Consider the following 19,412-nt stretch of genomic DNA (forward strand, 5'->3'; position numbering starts at 1 on the left):
TTCCCTGAGTTATCATGGACCAGGCAAACAGGCTGAGGCTCAGGGAACCTGTTTGCAAAAAAAAATTCTTGAACTCGAGCAGATATCAGCATCACCTGGAAGCCTCATTAAAGCAGATGGTTGGGCCCCACTTCCAGAGTGTCTGTAGATCTGGGGTGGGGCTTGAGAATTTGTTTTCCTAATGCATTTTCAGGTGATGGTGATACAGTGGTTTAGGGACCATGCTTGGAGAGCCACTGGCAATGAGGGATGTTCCTTTGGGTCAACTTGGGAAAGCCATGGTTTCCTGGTGCCTCCTAGGGCCACTGGATGTATGTACAGTGAGACTGCCACCAGCATTATCCTGCGGAGCTTTAGGGTCAGCTGTCTGACTCTATGTTGTGGTCAGGGTCCACGGGATGCTCAGGGATGCTTCTGCTGCTGTTGGTGGGAGTTAACTCTTACGTAGATCTTACAATGTGCCAGGCACTATTCTAAGGACTTAACATGTATTAAAAAAAAAAAAATACAGTTGCCTTTCAGTTGATTCTGACTCATGGCAACCCCAGGTGTGTCAGTAGAACTGTGCTACGTAGGGTTTATAATGACCGATTTTTTTGGAAGTAGATCGCCAGGCTTTTTTTTCTTCTGCAGCACCTCTAAGTAGACTCAAACCTCCAACCTTTCAGCTAGTGGCTGAGCACATTAGCTGTTTGCAACACCCATGGACCTCTAATGTGTATAAACATTTAGTTCTTACAAGACCGTGAGGCACATACTGCTATTGCCATCATCACTGCCATTTTACAGATGAATACACTGAAGCTCAGAGAGGTTAAGTAACTTGCTCAAGGTCACACAGCTGGTAGCTGACAGAGCTGGAATTCGATCTGGCAATCTGACTGTAGAGTCCATGCCCTTATCCTACATTATTCCACTGCCCCTGTAGAGAAAAGCAGGCAGGAAATGACTCTAGTGATATCAGCCAAGTTAGGTGGCCTCTATTTGCCCCTCTTTCACTGCATAAAAGGAAATAGCTTCTCTTGTCTTAGATGAAAGAAATACCTTTACTTTTTTTTTTTAAATAAGCTGTCAGGATTAATTGGATAACAGCTGTCAAATTCTTGTTGCTCCTTAGAGGATGGTAAAAGAGGAGAAATAATTATTGTCTATTTTCTATGCAGATGCTGGTACATTTGGGGGAGTCAATAAGTGTCTAATGATATTCTTGGCAATTAGCTGTGATGGGACTGCTCGCGCCAGAGGAGAGGGCTTTCTGGGGTTGGGCAACAGAGAGAGCCTTATACGTTTGATGGATGGTGGCCAGAGACCTCCTGCTCCTGAGAGAGGTGGGCAGGGTGTGGGCTAGGGTAAGAGGGAGCCTCTTCAAGCATGCTGGCACCCCTACTGGCCCTGGAAAGAGAGAGAGAGAGCAGCACCACTTGTTGATCGGGCCAAGTTCGTGGACCCCTGGCCTGTCAGGGATGGACAACTAGAGATCAGCTGGTTCAGTGGTTCTCAAAATGTGGTCCCTGGACCAGAACCATCAGCGTCACTTAGACATGTGTTAGACAGGCAGATTCTCAGGCTCTACCCCCAACTTACCTAATCACAAACTCTGCGTAGTGGGGCCCTGCAAACTTTTGATGAGCTTTCTAGGTGATTCTGATGCATGCTACAGTTGAGGAACCACTGCCTTAGAAGGAAATGAGAATGACCTTGGGGTCAGACGCACCTAAGTTTGAATCCCAGAACTTCCAACTCGTGGCTATGTGACATTGGGCAGGTCACTTCATGTCTCTGAATATTGAGTTCATCATTTACAAAAGGAGAGGTGGGAGAATAGAGAGGTGTTCTGTAAGGCATGGTTCCTTCTGGCCCCTCCTCAGGCCAGAGACTCCCTTGCTTCCTGTCCTTGAAACAGGCCATTTCATACTTTGCCTGGAACATTCTTTCTGTTCCCTTTTCAACTATGTGACACCCACATATCCTTGGGCCTCAGTTTAGACTTCATTTGCTCCAGCAAGTTGTTATTTTTTCTATCTTCTTTTTTTACATCTCGTTCCCCAAATCAAGTCTGGATTAGATAACTCTCCATGTCCATTCCTATTATAGAGTTTAGCACATTCTTTTTTTTTTTTTATAATTTTTATTGTGCTTTAAGTGAAAGTTTACAAATCAAGTCAGTCTCTCACACAAAAACTTATATACACCTTGCTACATACTCCCAGTTACTCTCCCCCTAATGAGGAAAAGAAAAAAAAAAAAATTTTTTTTTTTTTTTTTTTTAATGAGACAGCCTGCTCTCTTCCTCCACTCTCTTATGTCCATTTTATCAGCTTCTAACCCCCTCTACCCTCTCATCTTCCCTCCAGGCAGGAGATGCCAGCATAGTCTCAAGTGTCTACCTGATCCAAGAAGCTCACTCCTCACCAGCATCCCTCTCCAACCCATTGTCCAGTCCAATCCATGTCTGAAGAGTTGGCTTCGGGAATTGTTCCTGTCCTGGGCCAACAGAAGGTCTGGGGGCCATGACCACCGGGGTCCTTCCAGTCTCAGTCAGACCACTGAGTCTGGTCTTATGAGAATTTGGGGTCTGCATCCCACTGCTCTCCTGCTCCCTCAGGGGTTCTCTGTTGTGTTCCCTGTCAGGGCAGTCATTGGTTGTAGCCAGGCACCATCTAGTTCTTCTGGTCTCAGGATGATGTAGTCTCTGGTTCATGTGGCATATTCTTATAACTTCCTTTTTTCTGCTCTATAATCTCCGTGAGGGCAAAAACAGCTTACTGCTGTTTCCGTAGAGTGTCAGACACACGGTAGGTGTGCAAGGAATATTTAGATTTATAAAATACCTGGTTCTAGGTAGAAGGGTTGGCCTTCATGCATGGAGCCATTGGGGGGTGGGGACTGAGGCACACAGGTACTAGCAGATTTGGGGATGCAGTGGCAGAGGGAAAGTAAGCCCTAGGTGGCTGAGGATTTAAGTGGTGGGGTGCTATGGTTTCACAGGCTCTGTGAAATTGGGGTATGGGCACTCTATAACAGATCTTCAAGGACCAGAGGGGCCCATCAGATATCAGCATTAGACAATGTAATGCACTCACCTCCAACACATACACGTGGCCTGCGAATAAAAAACAAAATAATGTGATGTCATCTAGCAGACACTTGGGCTAAGACATCCATTCCAGTATCACCAGGGCAGGCATTTTGCAAAGCCCAGGGAAGCTCTTAACCTCTTTTTGTTTTCGACAGGGTTATGGACTTCTTTCAGAAATAGATGGACACTCTCCCCAGAAAAAAAAAGCACAAAAACACAAACATTCCCTGCTGTTGACCTTGTCACTCACTGGCTGCCTGACCCGGCTGCTCTCAGAGTCAGACCAGATGGTTGGTGGGGGTGGGGAGAAAAGCATCAGGTGAGGAGAAAGGGTCAACTTCAATCCTTTATGTCTCTCCAAGCCCTGGGATTTTGGAGCTTGGAAAAATAATAGCACTGACCCAATTTAGTAATGCAAAGGCAAGGCAGCACTATTTTAGCAGGCTTAGTCATCTCTTCATTTTGCCTTTTTCCCCCCCTTTCCATTTGTGTCTTTCCCATTGCAAATACATGAGGTAATAATCCAGTGTTTTCTATGGAGCATGGCAAACATGCTATATATAAGACACAGTTGAACATTCTGTGAGTGTAATTGGAGCATAAATGTAACTAATCAAAATATTATCATGCCAACGGATGTGTGAAGAGTTTGGAGATTTTAAAAAATATATATTTTAGTTCCATGTCATTTCAATTTAGAGTTGCAGAAGCAAAGGGCTGAGCCTAAGGAATGTAAAGAACAATTTGGGGGATGACAATGTTTCCAGCAGCCCTGTTGTTCTCTTTACTCTTTAATATGGCAGCAACTTGACAGCTGATTTCACTTTTTTTCTTTCTTCCTCCTCTCTGCCCCTCTTTCTACCCTGCACCAGTTCTCCAGGGTGAGACCAGCTAGCCCCAGTGAGTTAGGGTTGCTTCCTGCCCTCCAGTAACATGGCTGCTGGTGACATGGCGCCCAGAAGCTAAATGATGATTAGAACTGCCCATGTTTGAATCCTGGCCCTGCTACTAGCTGTGTGACCTTGGAAAAGTTATCTAACCTCACTGTTCTTTCATTTTCTCATTTTTTTTTTTTTTTTTTTTTAAAGGATAATACTATTGCTTACCTGCTAGGGTTGCTATTAGAATGAAATGATTGTGTGTGTTTGTTGTTGCTGCTGTTGTTATTATCAAGAACAGGTGTGACTAGGGAGGGACAGGAATTCTTATGGGAACATAAAAAATAGTGCATTCCTCCAGGAAGGAGACCCAAGAATAAAGTTCCAACACCTCTCCAAGAGGAGCCTAAAGAGAAAATCCAAGCAAGTTTTGACTGCTAACTCACCGCAAGTCATGGGGTGGGACTGTAAAGTCTTGGAAACATTAGCTTCTATACCTACTGCCACCAAGTTGATTCTGATTTATAGTGAGCCGACAGGACAGCGTAGAACTGCACCATAGGGTTTCCAAGGAGCAGCTGGTAGATTTGAACTGCTGACCTTTTGGTTAGCAGCCAAGCTCTTAACCACTGCGCCACCAGGGCTCCTTTGTCTTCAGTAGGTGGAGGGAACTTTAGAAACTCTACCTTTGTACCTATTTTACAGGCGAAGGAACAGAGAGAGAATTCCTTTGTACAGAGACAACGCTGTAACTAAAAGAGGTACACAGGAAGAGGCCTGGACTCTAACGTGAAGCTGACATTAATTCTGCCCTTTGATTCTGTCTTGGCCTTGCCGAGAACGTTGGGAATGTTTCTGGCATGACAGAGCAAATCAAACAAGGCCTTACGCTTCACAGTTCGCCCAACATCATTCTCATTCTGTTGTGTTTTGTGTTCCACTGCCTTTCCTATAATAATTTTTCCATTGTGATGTTGAGGGAAGCAAGTTATAAAGTTATAAAGGCGGGTAGCACAAGGCTCCAACATACCGTACAACGTTTTACCTGGTCTAGCTTCATCACGGAGTCCCTGGGTGGTGTAAACGGTTAATGTGCTCAGCTGCTAACCAAAAGGCTGGAGGTTCGAGTCCACCCAGAGGTACCTTGGAAGAAAGACCTGATGATCTAATTCTGAAAAATCAGTGAATAGAAACCGTATGGAGCACAGTTCTACTCTGATACACACAGGATTGCCCTAAGTTGGAATCTACTGGAGGCAGCTGGTGTTTGCTTTTTTATTTTGGTTGTTTTCTCCACAACATTATTCTTAGGACCAAAAAGGAAATGTTGAGTGAAACGTTTTTATTTTATTTTATTTGGGGGGTGGTTGATGAGATGTTGTTAAAGGATGGTACGTAGTTTAGATTTTTCTGTTTCTTTGTCTTCATAATCTTTCTCTTCTCTTCTTTCTCCCTGCTCTGTGTCCTTTTTCTTGCCTGTATTCATTTCTCCTGCTTCATGGCCTCCCTGTCTCCCTTTTTCTTCTTGCTGCCATCCTCTCCTCCTTCCATCCTCTCTCTCTTTGTCTCTTCTCTCAACAGCTTTTTTCTTCTCCTAGTATTCATCCTCTTCGTCCCCTTCCCTCTTCCCCCTCTTTTCTCTCTCTCTACCTTCTTATGTACTATATTTTTTTCTCAGGAAGTGGGGAGGAATACTGGGAACCAAGGCTCTTGGTCTTGGGAAAAGGCCCACATGGACTTGGGCCTTCTGCCTGACTCTGCTTGAGTTAGGGTTTCAAGCATAGGTTAGCACAGAGCCCTTTCCAGCAGCACCTTCCAATCCAATCACCTGGGTTTAATTCCATTTTTAAACTGCATTATCCACACCTACATGGGTTATCAGATAGCTGTTTCTTGGAAAATTGCTTTGACAAATTTACATATGAAATGCTTAAACCCCAACTTACTGGTCTGAATGGATGCTTACAAAAATAGTTATTACTTGTTCACACAAACTGACTCTGACAAAATGTTCACAATGTTCAGTTCCCCTGAAATCTCAGGATGTATTTTCTTTGTTTTAAATAGATATTATGTATCCATTAAGCTGTAATTAACCCTCCCCAGATTTTTCTGGTGTGTTAGACAAGAAGAAAATTTCCTTCTTTTTCTTCTCCTGCTTGATAATTAGATTGCTTTCATAGATAATATGAATAATGTTGAATGATATGTTTATTACCGTGGCTATTGGTTTATTGTTATTTTTATGCTTGGTTTAATTACTGTTATTTTTCACGGTGATGCGGTTGCACCATGTGTTTCTTTTCCATGTACATATTCTGATACTTGACAGTGTAGGGGCCTTTTGGCATTTCGGTGTCCCTTACCTCTTTTTGGTGACTAGACAACTAAATGTCATCATTAAGGACTTTTAAATTAGGCCTTGTCCAAAACAGCCGTAAGAGATGTACAAAGAGATATAGGAGCAGAGATATAGGAATAACTGTTCACTGGGCATTAGTGAAAGCCGCAGAGCCTAAGTGGTCTTTAAGTAGTCTTATGAAGGACTGTGGCTTGGTTTCATGTGACTGCTGAAGCAAATTACCACAAATTTAGTGGCTTCAAACACAGAGATTTATTACCTTATCATTCTAGAGGTCAGATGTCCAAAATGTGTTTTCTTGGTTGTTGGGTGCCATTGAGTTGATTCCCATTTGTAGTGACCCAGACCCTATGTGACAGAGTAGAACTGCCCCATAGTTTTCCTAGGCTGTAATATTTACAGGAACAGATCGCTGGGTCTTTTCTCCTGTGGAGCAGCTGGTGGGTTCAAACTGCTGACCTTTCAGTTAGCAGCTAAGCATGTAACCATCACACCACCAAAAAAAAACCAAAAACCAAACCCATTGCCACTGAGTCGAGTGAATGACAGAGTAGAACTGCCCCATAGGATTTCCAAGGCTGTGAATTTTTACAGGAGCAGACTGCCACATCATTCTCCCATAGAGCAGCTTGTAGGCTCTAACTGCTGACTTTTTGGTTAGTGGCCGAGTGCTTAACCACTTCATACATTCCATGTTCCGATTATTAATGGATATTTGCAGCTGTTTCTTCTCATTTTGAGTTGTGCCACATCATCACATGAAGGTCCCAGAAGCTTGCCTCCATCCACGTCGACTCTACTTTGAGGAGGCAGCTCTTGCCCACTTGTCTTTTGAGTTCCTTCCAACCTGAGGGGCTCATCTTCTGGCACTATATCAGACAATGTTCCACAGCTCTTCAGAAGGTTTTCACTGGCCAGTTCTTTCAGAAATAGATTGCCAGGTCCTTCTTCTCAGTTTGTCTTAGTCTGGAAGCTCCACTGAAACCTGTCCACTGTGGGTGACCCTGATGGTGTTTGAAATACTGGTGGCATGGCTTCTAGCATCATAGCAACACAAAGCCACCACAGTACAACAAGCTGACAGACAAGTGGGGTGGAGAATGTGGAGGGCTCCTAATATTCCCATGAAAGATCATAGACTTTATTCTGTAGGAAACGGGGGTCCCTGTAGGGCACATCATGGTCAGATTTGCATCTCAGGAAGATGGTGCTGCCTGCTGATGGATTGGGTAGTGAAAAAACCAAGGAATGGACCAGTTAGGAAGTTGTTGCAAAAGCCCATGAAACAAATGACATGAATCTGAACTAGACCAGTGTCCGCGGGGTGCAGAGGATGAAATGATCAGAGGCGCATCCAGAGAAATATCTCCGGAACCTGATGACTGATCAGTTTAAAGGGGGTGGCGGTGGGGAAGCAGATTTTATTCTCTTTCTCAATAGATTCCTTGCTATTTTCTTTTCCAGTCTTTTGAGATCTCCCCCACTATATTGGAAGCTTTGGAGAGAGGTTGGGAAATAAAGAAAACAAATAATTTTGAGGAGCTATGATGCAATCACAGAGCCTTGGTTGTGCAATGGTTAAGTGCTTGGCTGCTAACAGATAGGCTGGCAATTCGAACCCATCCAGAGGGTATATGGGAGAAAGAAGATCTGGCGATATGCTTCCATAAAGATTATACCCTAGAAAGCCCTAAGGGGAAGCTCTACTCTATCACATGGGATTGCTATGAGTCAGAATCGACTCCACAGCACCTAACCACCACAACACGATGCAGTAGTCCTCATCTAGGCACTTTAAAATAGTATTACATTAAATCTTCATGACCACAGTGTGAGATGTCTTTTATGGCTATTTTGCACAAGAGGAAACTGAGGCTCAGAGAGTTAAGTGATTTGCCTGCGGTCCACAAGAGGTTACTGTGAGTCAGAATGGACTGAATGGCAACTGATGACAACAAGGGAAAAGCGATGCAGTAGGGATTAGAATCCAGCCCAGTTGCTTTCAGGGCCTCTGTGATAGAAGCGGCCTGTGTTACTCCTGCACACCAGTGCTAGGAGCTCGACAGATAGTTGTTGAAATGCATTTCAGAGCTGAGGCTGCGAGATGACCCTGCGTGAGCCAGCGTTCCCTAAAAAGCAGGTGGCATTTGGAATGCCTAAGGCCCCTCTGCCCCCTGGAGGCAACATATGCTTTTCCCTCTGAAATAGCTCTCTGGGGAACACATCTGGGTCTGTACGGCTCAGGCAAGGGCAGACAGAGTCTCCTGTAATGGAAACTGAAACAGGAGTTGGGAAATCTAAGTCTAAATCTTCATTGTGTGTGTGACCTTGGGCAAGTCATTTCCTTCCACCGGAGTTTATAAAAGGGTTAGTTTGGATTCTTTGAGTTTCTGGGTCTCAGCTGGATGTAATTTTTTATGCTTTGATGAATAATCCACACCTTCTAGACCAGCCCTGTCCAACAGAACTTTCTGTGATGATGGAAATGTTCTATGTCTTCACTGCCCAACATGGTAGCCACTAGCCATGTATATCTCCCGAGCGCTTGAAATGTGACTAGTGTGTCTGAGAAGCTGCATTTTTTATTGATTTTCATTTTAATAGATTTAAATACACATCAGTGGCTAGTGGCTACTGGTTGAGAGAGTGCAGTTCTGGACCCTAAAGTCTCTGCTTACTGAGCAAGGGTAATTGATTTGAGTATTTACCACTTTCTGGCTGTGTGACTTTGGGGAAATGACTTCACCTCTCTCTTCCCTGGTGCTTTAGAGGAGCCTTAAAAGAGAAATAGCGTGGTACCTGCCTCATTAGGTTGCTGCCACTGCAGCCTGAGTGAATTCCTGAAAGATGCATAAATCAATGCCTGGCATGTAGTGTTATTGTTACTAGGTGCCGTTGAGTGAGCCCCTGACTCATGCCAACCCCATGCACAATGAAATGAAATGCTGCCCGATCCTATGCTATCCTAGGGTCAGTTTTGAATTGGACCGTTGTGATTCGCAGAGTTTTCACTGGCCAATTTTCAGCTATACATTGCCAGGCCTTTCTTCCTAGTCCATCTTAGTCTGGAAACTCCACTGAAACCTGGTTAGCATCATAGCAACACACAATCCACCAAGAACATTTGGGTGGTGTCTCTACATGAGGTGTACTGGCTGGGAATCACACCCAGGTCTCCCACACGGAAGGTGAGAATTCTGCGACCGAACCACCAGTGCCTCATCCTGGCACGGAGTAGGTTCTCAGTAAACGTTAGCTGCTAAAAATTGCATGGGTTCGCTGTTGTCTGCCGCTGGCCATGTATTTATGAAACTAACATTTATTGAGTTAAGCACTGTTTTTCGTTTCATAGTCACTGAAAACAGACAACAAAACCTTTGATATGTAGGCTTCATTAACCCATTTTATAGACGAGGATATTGAGGCCCAGGGAGTTTTATTGACTTGCTCCAAGTCACACAACTAAAAAACGACAGAAGTGGACTGAAGCCCAGTTTTTTGGACTGCAGGTCTGGGGCTCATTGCATTGCATGCCACTACGGCTTCCGTGGCTTTTGGCAGCTTGGGGCCCCACCGTCATCGGTTTCCTTCACGTAGGTGCTGGCACTGGAAGCTGGCGGGCCACCTGTCTGCAGGGCCCACTCAGAGTTCTTGGTGCTCCGGGCCCTCTGCTGCCAGTCGCCCGAGCACACTCATGTAATCTTAATGAACAATGTGCAATGCCATTAAAAACTCAATTAGGGCTTACTTTTTACTGGCGACGTGAGGGAATGCAATCCTGAGGTGCTCATGTGTAAACACAATAGCTACCATCTGCTACAGAGCAGCGTTTCGCCTCCAAAAAGGGGATCTACGTCGCAGACACATCAATAACGGGGCGCTTATCAAGGCATCATTATGCACTGAGGGGAAAAAACGCAAAATTTATGGCCAGCTGGAGAGTACTTCCTGGTTTAATTCCACAATTTTCAGTGATATGTATAATAACTATGAGGAAAAGAATGTTGTTTTATGTTCCTTGTCACATTAGCAATTTTTTTTTTTTTTTTTCTCAAAAGGAGAAGGGAAGAGAATGTACTTACAGTCTTCCTATTTCTTTTTTCTGACTGATCTCGGCGTAATGGCCGGCTCCTTTTTGATCTCCAGGAAACTGATAGCCCTGGGATGATAGTAATTATGCCAACCTGTTGATCAAAGAGGGCCCCATGGAGCTGTTGATATACAAGGGCTTTTACTCCTGAACGATCTCTAAAACGGTACTCCTCAGCTCAGCTCGTGGAGTCCCTGGTGGCACAAATGGTAAGGTGCTTGGCAACTAACTGAAAGGTTGGCGGCTCAAGTTCACCTAGAGGTACCTCAGAAGAAGGTCCTGGTCATCTACTTCTGAAAGATCATAGCCGTTGAACACCCTACAGAGTCAGTTCTCTGCAACACATAGGGTTACCATTAGTTGGAATTGACTTGATGGCAACTGGTTTTGTTTTTTGGTGCTCAACTCAGAGAGACGGCTTTCCTTCTTTTTAGTTGACGTAGCCAGACCTCAGTAATCTGGGCGTGATGTGGAGGGGGCTGTAGATGGCCAGATCCCAACCCCGCTAAGCCACTACATTTGCGTGCTGGATGCTACAGCTTTCTGCTTCCGTGCCTTTGCATATGCTGTTCCTTCTCATTGAAATGCTCTTGTAGTTTACCACCAGTACACTTCCATGGAAGGGATCCTGGCTGGAAAAGAGGGAGGCTCCGTAGATCTGATGTGTGGAGTCCAGCTATGTACCCTCTAGTATTTGTTAACATTGCTGAGCTATACTGACCTGATGTGGCTGAGGATATTCTGGGGGAGGGGCATTAGAGGAGAAAAATTGAACCTTGTGCACAGTTAAAAAACCAAACCTGTTGCCATTGAGTCGATTCTCATAGGATAGGGTAAAACTGCTCCACAGGGTTTCCAAGGAGCACCTGGTGGATTTGAACTGCCAACCTTTTGGTTAGCAGCCATAGCACTTAACCTCTACGCCACCAGGGTATGCACAGTCAGGAGTTTAGAGTACTCAGGTGTGTCCTACAGATAAGGGTTGTGTTGCAGGGAGTGACTTACAGGGTCACTGACGGAGGGAACAATTTCTCATGAAGGATAACGGCAAGCAGTATTGAATGCTGAGTTGGAAGGGGCCTCAGTGCTGGGTGAGCATGCACCCTGATGGGAGAGGACAAAAGGTTATGTGAGTTTACAGAAAAAGCGGTGTCTTGAACCTCATTGACTTTGGGGGCGAATCAGTTCCGTTGTGTGCTCCAGAGTGGACCCCTGAGTATGTGCCAGAGGAGAGACACTGTCCCCTTTCCTAACAAGGCTCTGTCCTATTGATGAGATGCCACAGCTGATGGTGAGGTGGCTGTACGCAGGGACCTGTACCTTGAAGAGGCAGGAAGGCCATGGGGCTCAGCCGCGTTAAGGTTGGCAATGAGCTACAGAGAGCCACTTGAGAAGGTGTTGCTAGGAGCTGGAGCTGGAGGGAACAAATGGATGCTTAAAGCTGGTCAGATTTCATTTTCAGGTTTTTTTTTAGTATGCTCACTGGCTGATGAGGGTTTACTTCTATTCATTCTTCAAACTGCAGTTAAACTTTGCTCCTGGAAGACATCCTGCCCCACCATGACTGAGCTGATCACTCTCTCTCTGACTCATTCCTCTCAGTTCCTTCCCTGTACTCTTGCCTGTGTTTCACTCCAGGCCTGTCCATTTACCAATATGTGGCTGGACACTGACTGTTGCTGGGTCCACTGTTATTGCTGCCTCTGCAACTCTGAGGTAGCTTCCTCCACTGCCACTCCCTTCTCTATAGCAAGGTCTGCACAGTCTCTGGTTCATTAAGTCTCTGGTTTGTTCAGTCACTAGTTCCCAGTTTAAAAATTGGAGTAGGTACCATTCTCACTACCCTTTCCCACATTATTCCACCACAATTTTCTTAAATTCACTTCTCCCTAAGGTTCCCATCTGTTATGGATTGAATTGTGTCCCCCCAAAATATGTGTCGTAAATCCTAACCTTTATGCCTGTGGTTATAATTCCATTTGGGAATGAGTTTTCTGTTATGTCAGTGATGTAGGATTAGTGTAGGGTATGTCTTGAGTCAGTCTCTTATAAGATAAAAAAAGTGAGAAGCAAGCAGAGATGGGTGTGTTAGATACCAAGACACATGGAGATCTCCAATGAGCCAGGACGCACAAGCTCAAGGACCTTCCTCTAGAGCTGACAGAGAGAGAAAGCCTTCCCCTAGACCCAGTGTCCTGAATTTGGACTTCTAACCTCCTAAACTGAGAAAATAAGTTTCTGTTTGTTAAAGCCATCCACTTGTGGTATTTCTGTTATAGCAGCACTAGATAACTAAGACATCATCCAACCTTTCGAGCTGCTGTTATCAATTTGATCTCACATAGATAATTCTTTAAAAGAGTATAATGCTCAAAGCCAATGTACTTTACTAACTAAAATAAGCAATTTTGACTTCAGGGAATGCTTTTGGTTTAAAATTTAAAGATATCTGAGGGTAATGGTTTTGAGTGCTCAGCCAGCCTCAATGATTCCAGAAAGTCTGGATTCCAGAACAATTTGAAATTCTGTTCTACATTTTCCCTGTTCTGATCAGGATTCTTCTGTAGAATCTTTTATCAAAATGTTCAGTAATGGTAGCTGGTCATCACCATCCAGTTCTTCTGGTCTCATGACAAAGGAGGCAGTTGTTAATGGAGGCAAACAGACATGCATTTTATTTCCTCCTCCGACTCTGACTCTCCTTCTTCCTCTCTTCCTTCAAGAATGTAACCAATGTCACTGAATTGTCCATGTAGAAATTGTTGAAATGGTGTATGTTTGGCTGTGTATACTCTCACCAAAATAAGAACAAATGAAAAAAATAAAAAACTGCAGTTGGATACACCTGTTGGATGGAGTCTGGATTGTGTTACAGAGTCCTAGCTGGGAAAGAGGCCATCTTGACTTTTTTGTTTCTGTGGAGGAAGGTGGACTCAGACTCATCAATGGAGGAATTCTCCAAACATATGAAGGGGATTCAGATATTGGGTGGCCAAGCCATAGGGCAAATTTCTACTCCACGTCATCAGTCTGACTAAACTGAAGGATGGCTGAGAGCAGCCATGTTTGGGAGCAATGCGCTGTCATGGTGTTTAGATTGGCCTGCAGCCCTGAGCTGTTTTCACTGCTGAAAAGTGGACATCCTCCAAGTCTACCCCTAAACCATTTTTTTGGTCAAAATTGGGAGCCAAGTTTCAGACCCCACATTTTGCTTTGCTATATACACCATGGAAACTCTGGTGGCATAGTAGTTAAGTGCTATAGCTGCTAACCAAGAGGTTGGCAGTTTGAATCCACAGGTGCTCCTTGGAAACTCAATGGGGCAGTTCTACTCTGTCTTATAGGGTCGTTATGGGTTGGAATTGACCTGTTGGCAACAGGTATATACACGATACTCCCCTTCTGAGACTTTGGTGATAACAGGATTGGATACTTCAAGAAATCATCCAAACTCACGTAAGAGCACTTGAGCTACCAGGGCACATGAAGTTTGGACAGTGTACACTTGCTCACTTCTGAATGAGTCTATCATCCTCATATACATGGTTTTACTGGCTTGGGACTACATACGTGGTCATATTAACACAGCTTTCTGTATAGTAAATAGAATAATGGCACCCCAAAGGTATCCATGCCCTACTCCCCAGAACCTGTGAGCATATTACCTTACATGGAAAAGGAGCTTTGCAGCTGTGATTAAGGATTTTGGATAAGGAAAATATCCTGGGTTATCCAAATGGGCCCAATGTATACAGCCTTATAAGAAGGACATAAGAAGTTCAAAGTCAGAAAAAGGAGTCGTGATGGTGGAAGCAGAGGCTGAAGTGATACACTTTGACAATGGAGGAAGGGGCCATGGATTGCGGGCAGCCTCTAGAAAACGGGAAAAGACAAGGAAAGAGATTCCCTAGAAGAAATGTAGCCCTGCTAACACCTTGATTTTAGACTTCTGACCTCTACAACTAGAAAGGAATAAATTTGTGTTGTGGTGATTAATTACAGCATCTATAGGAAACACAGGAAACCCTGGTGTCGTAGTGGTTAAGTGCTACGGCTGCTAACCAAAGGGTCGGCAGTTCAAGTCTGCCAGGTGCTCCTTGGAAACTCTATGGGGCAGTTCTACTCTGTCCTGTAGGGTTGCTACGAGTTGGGAATTGACTCGACAGCACTGGGTTTTGTATAGGAAACACATACGGTATTGAAATCTTTTGTCTGCCAAGCCTCCTCCTCCTCTGCGTGCCCTTTACAAGGCTTTCCTCGTTTTGCATGAGACTCTGTGGACATTTCATATGTGCTGGAGTACACAATCAGTCACTCATGCTGCCACTTTCCAGACTCCTCTTGGAAGCCCACAGTCTGCAAGCCGTTGGTGGAGACCACTCACTATACCTGCACCTGCCACTGCAGGGACCCTTCATCACGTTGCTGCACCCTTCCATCTTGCTGGGGGTGCCAGGTGCTGATGTGGAATTTTTCACCCCACCGCCTCCCCAGGGACCACTCTCCTGCTTCCTGTTACCTGGATCCCAAAGCAGCACGCTTATCATCTTCATGTCACCAAGACACTCCTGAGCCAGGGCTCCATCCCACTGCAGCCTTCTGGCCTGCACTCCTGCCTCCTCTGAGGGTAGGCTGGCTGGCTGGGTGGGCTGCCATCACTGTATTTCTCCCAATCATCTTGTCTCTCTGTCTCTCATACCAGAACAAATACCCTCCTGTCTAGTCTGAAGTCTAAAGCGTGCATATCAAGTCATACAGATTAACCTGGGGGCCAGGATGGTAGTGGCGGCTGGGAAGTGATTTGTTACTCTGACCCACACCAACTCACTAAGATATCTTAGTTTGGGTCCATTGTCTCCTTGCCTCTCAAGGATTCATTCTGAGTCCATTCTGTTCATTCCCTTCTTGACTTCTTCTTGGCTCTGCTTTTAATGATGGTCCTATTCAGAGCACTTTGCAGCTTGCTTAGTAGCCATTTTTTTCTCATCTGGTCCTCTTGGTAAAAGAACTTGTAGGAAATAGGGGTTTTCTTTTATTACTGGGGTGTCAAAATAATGATAATACTAACTGTGACAATAAACTTCAACATTTCAATGGCTTGATAACACAATAGTTGATTTTTTGTGCACTTAAAGTCCAAATTGACTGTTCCTAATAGATGGGTAGACTGTTGAAAGAATGAACAAATCTATCTTGGAAAAAGTACAGCCAGAATGCTCCTTAGAAGCAAGGATAGTGAGACTTCATCTCACATACTTTGGACATGTTATCATGAGGAAGCAGATCCTGGAGAAGGACATAATGCTTGGTACAGTAGAGGGTAGGTGAAAAAGAGGAAGACCCTTAACGAGAAGGATTGACACAGTGGCTGCAACAATGGGCTCAAGCATAACAATCGTGAGGATGATGCAGGACTGGGCAGTGTTTTGTTCTGTTCTACATAGGGTTGCAATGAGTCATAACCAACTTGATGGTACCTAACAACAGCAACAATAGATGTATGGTCTTCCACATGACCATGGTCTTTCAGGAAGCCAAGCTGCTTTTGTCATGACTTGGCCTTCCCTGAGGCCCTCAGAATCCTGTGCCTTCAGCTAGTGAATGAGAAGAGGGGATAGACCAGCAATTCTCATGCCTTAATGTGCATACAGATCAACTGGGGATATTGCAGGAGGCCTGGTTTGGGACATGAGATTCTGCATCTCTAATAAGCTCCCAGGTGATGCTGAGACTGCTGGTCTCCCTTTGAGAGGCAAGATGATGGAGGATGGAGTAGGGGAGACCTTAATGAACTAGGCCTGGAAGTGGCAGACATCATTCTTCTACCCCATTGGCTAGAACTCAGTTGCATGGCTCCACCAAGCTATGAAGGGAGACTGAGGAATGTAGTTCAGCTATGTTCCCGGAATGAAGAGGAACCAGGTTCCTAATCACTAGCAATTTCTGCCACATGGCGAGCTGATGGAGCGCCAGGCACTTTGGCCAACTGTGCCTTCAGGGAGAGGGCAGCATTCTCTATCAGCAATCATGAGTCAGCAAGATGGCGAGGGCCCCTAGGCTTACAGGTGTGGACTTGGTTCTGTGTGAAGTCATGTGGAGCAGGAGACACTGTACCTCCTCAGCAGTACTGCTCTAGTACAGGAGCTAGAATGAAAAGGAATGGGACACGAGCTGGTGGAAGGGAAACCTTCCAGACTCTCTTTGCTGGGGCTTGTAAGCCGTCAAGGGGACATGAGCACCTGGTGAGGTAAAAAAAAAAAAAAAAACAGTAGAGGAGATGAAAGGTCCACAGGGGTGTCAGAGAATTCAGAACAGAGAGAACTAGACACACCTTCTTTCTCAGGCTGCTTCCCCTCTCCAGAGATGTGCCACGCCTCTGCAAGCAGGACCAGCCACCCAGCCTCTGTGGGGCTTATGGGTTATTACTCATCTGTCCCAGAAAAACCTCCTGGGACCCTATGGAGTGGGTCATATCAGCAGACAGATATGGTCATGGATGCTGGCTCAGTCTTCTGAGTCTCGGTTTCCCCCCTTCATTGGTTCCTACTTGCTGCCTCACTGGAAGATTCTGAGGATTGGAGAATACTTGCCTGATAGGAGCTGTCTCTGCTTAACCTGTGTTATGGCCAGCCCATAAACTAAGAAACTTTACTCTCTTGGAAACACTGGGGAAGGTATCCCTTTTTGTCCACTTATAATGGCTCCTAGTCCAAGAGGGGAAAAAACAAACCAGTTGCCATGGAGTCGATTCTGACTCGTTGTGGCCCCATGTGTGCAGAGTAGAACTGCACTCCTTAGGGTTTTCAAGTTTGTGACCTTTCAGAAGTAGATTGCCAGGCCTTTCTTCTAAGGTACTTCTGAGTGGGTTCAAACTGCCAACCTTTTAGTTAGCAGTTGAGCATTTAACCTTTGTACCTCCTAGGGACTCTCCTAGCCAAAGAGGTGGGTCAATTTTCTAATTGTTTGGATGGCAAGGATCTGGCAGCCATCAGTTCATGTTTCTCTGTCCGTGTCACCTTGCTTCTTGTTGGCTCCTTTTGGGGACTAGCGCACCCAAGGGCCTTAAGTAGCCATACCATTAGGACAGCTCTGGCACTAGGGGCCTGGGTGGAGTGGACAGGGTGGTTCCTAGTCATCCAACTGCTATGCATGTTGGACCAGGGGGAGAAAATACGCGAAGTCTAATTTGGCCTTAAGTGGAAGTTGTTTTCTCAAATTAAGCTTCTTGAGTGGTAATACAGAGGTTTTAATCTTTTGTCTATTCTTCAGTTTGTTCAGAAATTGAATAGTGTGTGAATGATTGGAACCCTCTAGAACCCCCATATGAACTGCCAAGAACTTATTAACTGAAAGCTGTTAAAAAAAAAAAAAAAAGCTGTTAGTCTTTTTCATATTAGGGTGAAAAAAAAAAAAACGTTGCCATTGAGTCCATTCTGACTCATAGCAACCCTATAGGACAGAGTAGAACCTCCCCATAGGGTTTTCAAGGAGCTGATGGTGGATTCGAACCTCTGACCTTTTGGTTAGCAGCCAAGCTATTAACCATTGTGCCACCAGGACTCCAGGATGAAAAAAATAGGGATGCTTATAGTTGGTGAAGTGGCTCACCTTGGCTGACGATAATTAGCTATAAGGTTTCATTCTGAATTGAAGATTTTAGTAGTTAAAATAAGATTTCAAAGCAATGGTAGTTTTCTAAGTAAGAATGATCATCCCAAGATTACCTGAGTTTATCAACTGTGTTTTAAGATGCATTTTTCTTTTCAAAGAATCGTAAGACTCTAAGTCACAGAGTTCAACACTCAAAGTTGATCATGAAATTCCCTTAGACACCTCCTTAATTCATCCAGGCTCTGTTTAGCCACCTGCAGCTGTGGGGAATTCAGTTTGTCTCTGGGCAGTCAATACCATTTTGCACCAGCTCTGCTTGTTGGAAAGTTCTTTGCATGTTGAGCTGAAATGTGCCTCTTGGTAGTTTCTTCCATGAATGTGCCCCTCTTGAGCAACTGTATCAACTAGCTATTGCCACAGTAATGTTGTGTAATAAACCAAGAGGAACTCAGTGCAAACAACAATAAGCATGTATTCTCACATTCATGCATCTGCACGTCAAATACAAATTGGCTGATCTAGGTTGGCTGTCTTTCTGTGGGGATGGCGTGGCTTGGTTGGTTGAGCTCAGCTCTCCTCCATGTGCATTTAATCTAGATCCTAAGCTGAAAGGGGCATCAGCTATCTGGAACACTTTCTTCCCATGGAAAGTGGCAGAAGCACAAGAGGGCAAGCCCAGCTAGGCAGCCAGATTTCAAGGCTGTCCTTGAATCATGCCTGTTAACATCCCATTGACCAAAGCAGGTCATATGGTGGAGACTAAAATCGGGGGGTGGGGACGTGCATTCTGCTTCTACTGGGAGGAACAACAAAGCCAATGACAAAGAGCATGGATCCAGGGAGGGGTGAAGAACTGGGAGCAACCTTTCAGTCTGCACAGCAACTTAATAGAGGCCACTTCTAAAAGATATCTTTTTAATGCTTAGAGATAGAAGTCAGGCTTTCTGCAAATTGTTAGCGTAGCATAAATTTTGAAGTTGGAGAAAACCTGGGTCTGATCCGTCTCTGTCTGAGTGACCCAGGATAAGTCACTCAATCTTTAAGTAAAATCTTCTATCTCCAAGGGTCATTCTGGGGATTAAATTTATCTGTGTGTCTATCTAATCTAATACCTAGTGTCAACACTGGCATTCCTTAAGTGCTTTACAAGTATCAATTATTCTCCCTCTGAGGCTGAACGTCTTTCAGCTCGTTCTCACATTTCTTCAGGGCCTTGCTTGCTTACATGAATATACTCTACTTTTCCTGTGTCCCCCTTTGATATGTGGTTCTCTTTAGAGTTCCCTGAGAGGTACAAATGGTTTGCACTTGGCTGCTGACCAAAAGGTTGGTGGTTTTACACAGTGGTACTGCGGAAGACTCATATATATAGGGTTGCTATGAGTCGGAATC

General features: G+C 44.7%; 1 protein-coding gene across 3 annotated transcripts in view; it reads left to right on the top strand.

Moving 5' to 3' along the window:
* PTPRT (protein tyrosine phosphatase receptor type T) overlaps positions 1 to 19,412 on the top strand; it is a 1,296,550-nt gene that overhangs the window by 445,591 nt on the left and 831,547 nt on the right. The gene's annotated exons all lie outside the window — the stretch shown is intronic.

The sequence above is a fragment of the Elephas maximus genome, chromosome 25, assembly GCF_024166365.1.
Source record: "Elephas maximus indicus isolate mEleMax1 chromosome 25, mEleMax1 primary haplotype, whole genome shotgun sequence".
NCBI lineage: Eukaryota > Metazoa > Chordata > Mammalia > Proboscidea > Elephantidae > Elephas > Elephas maximus.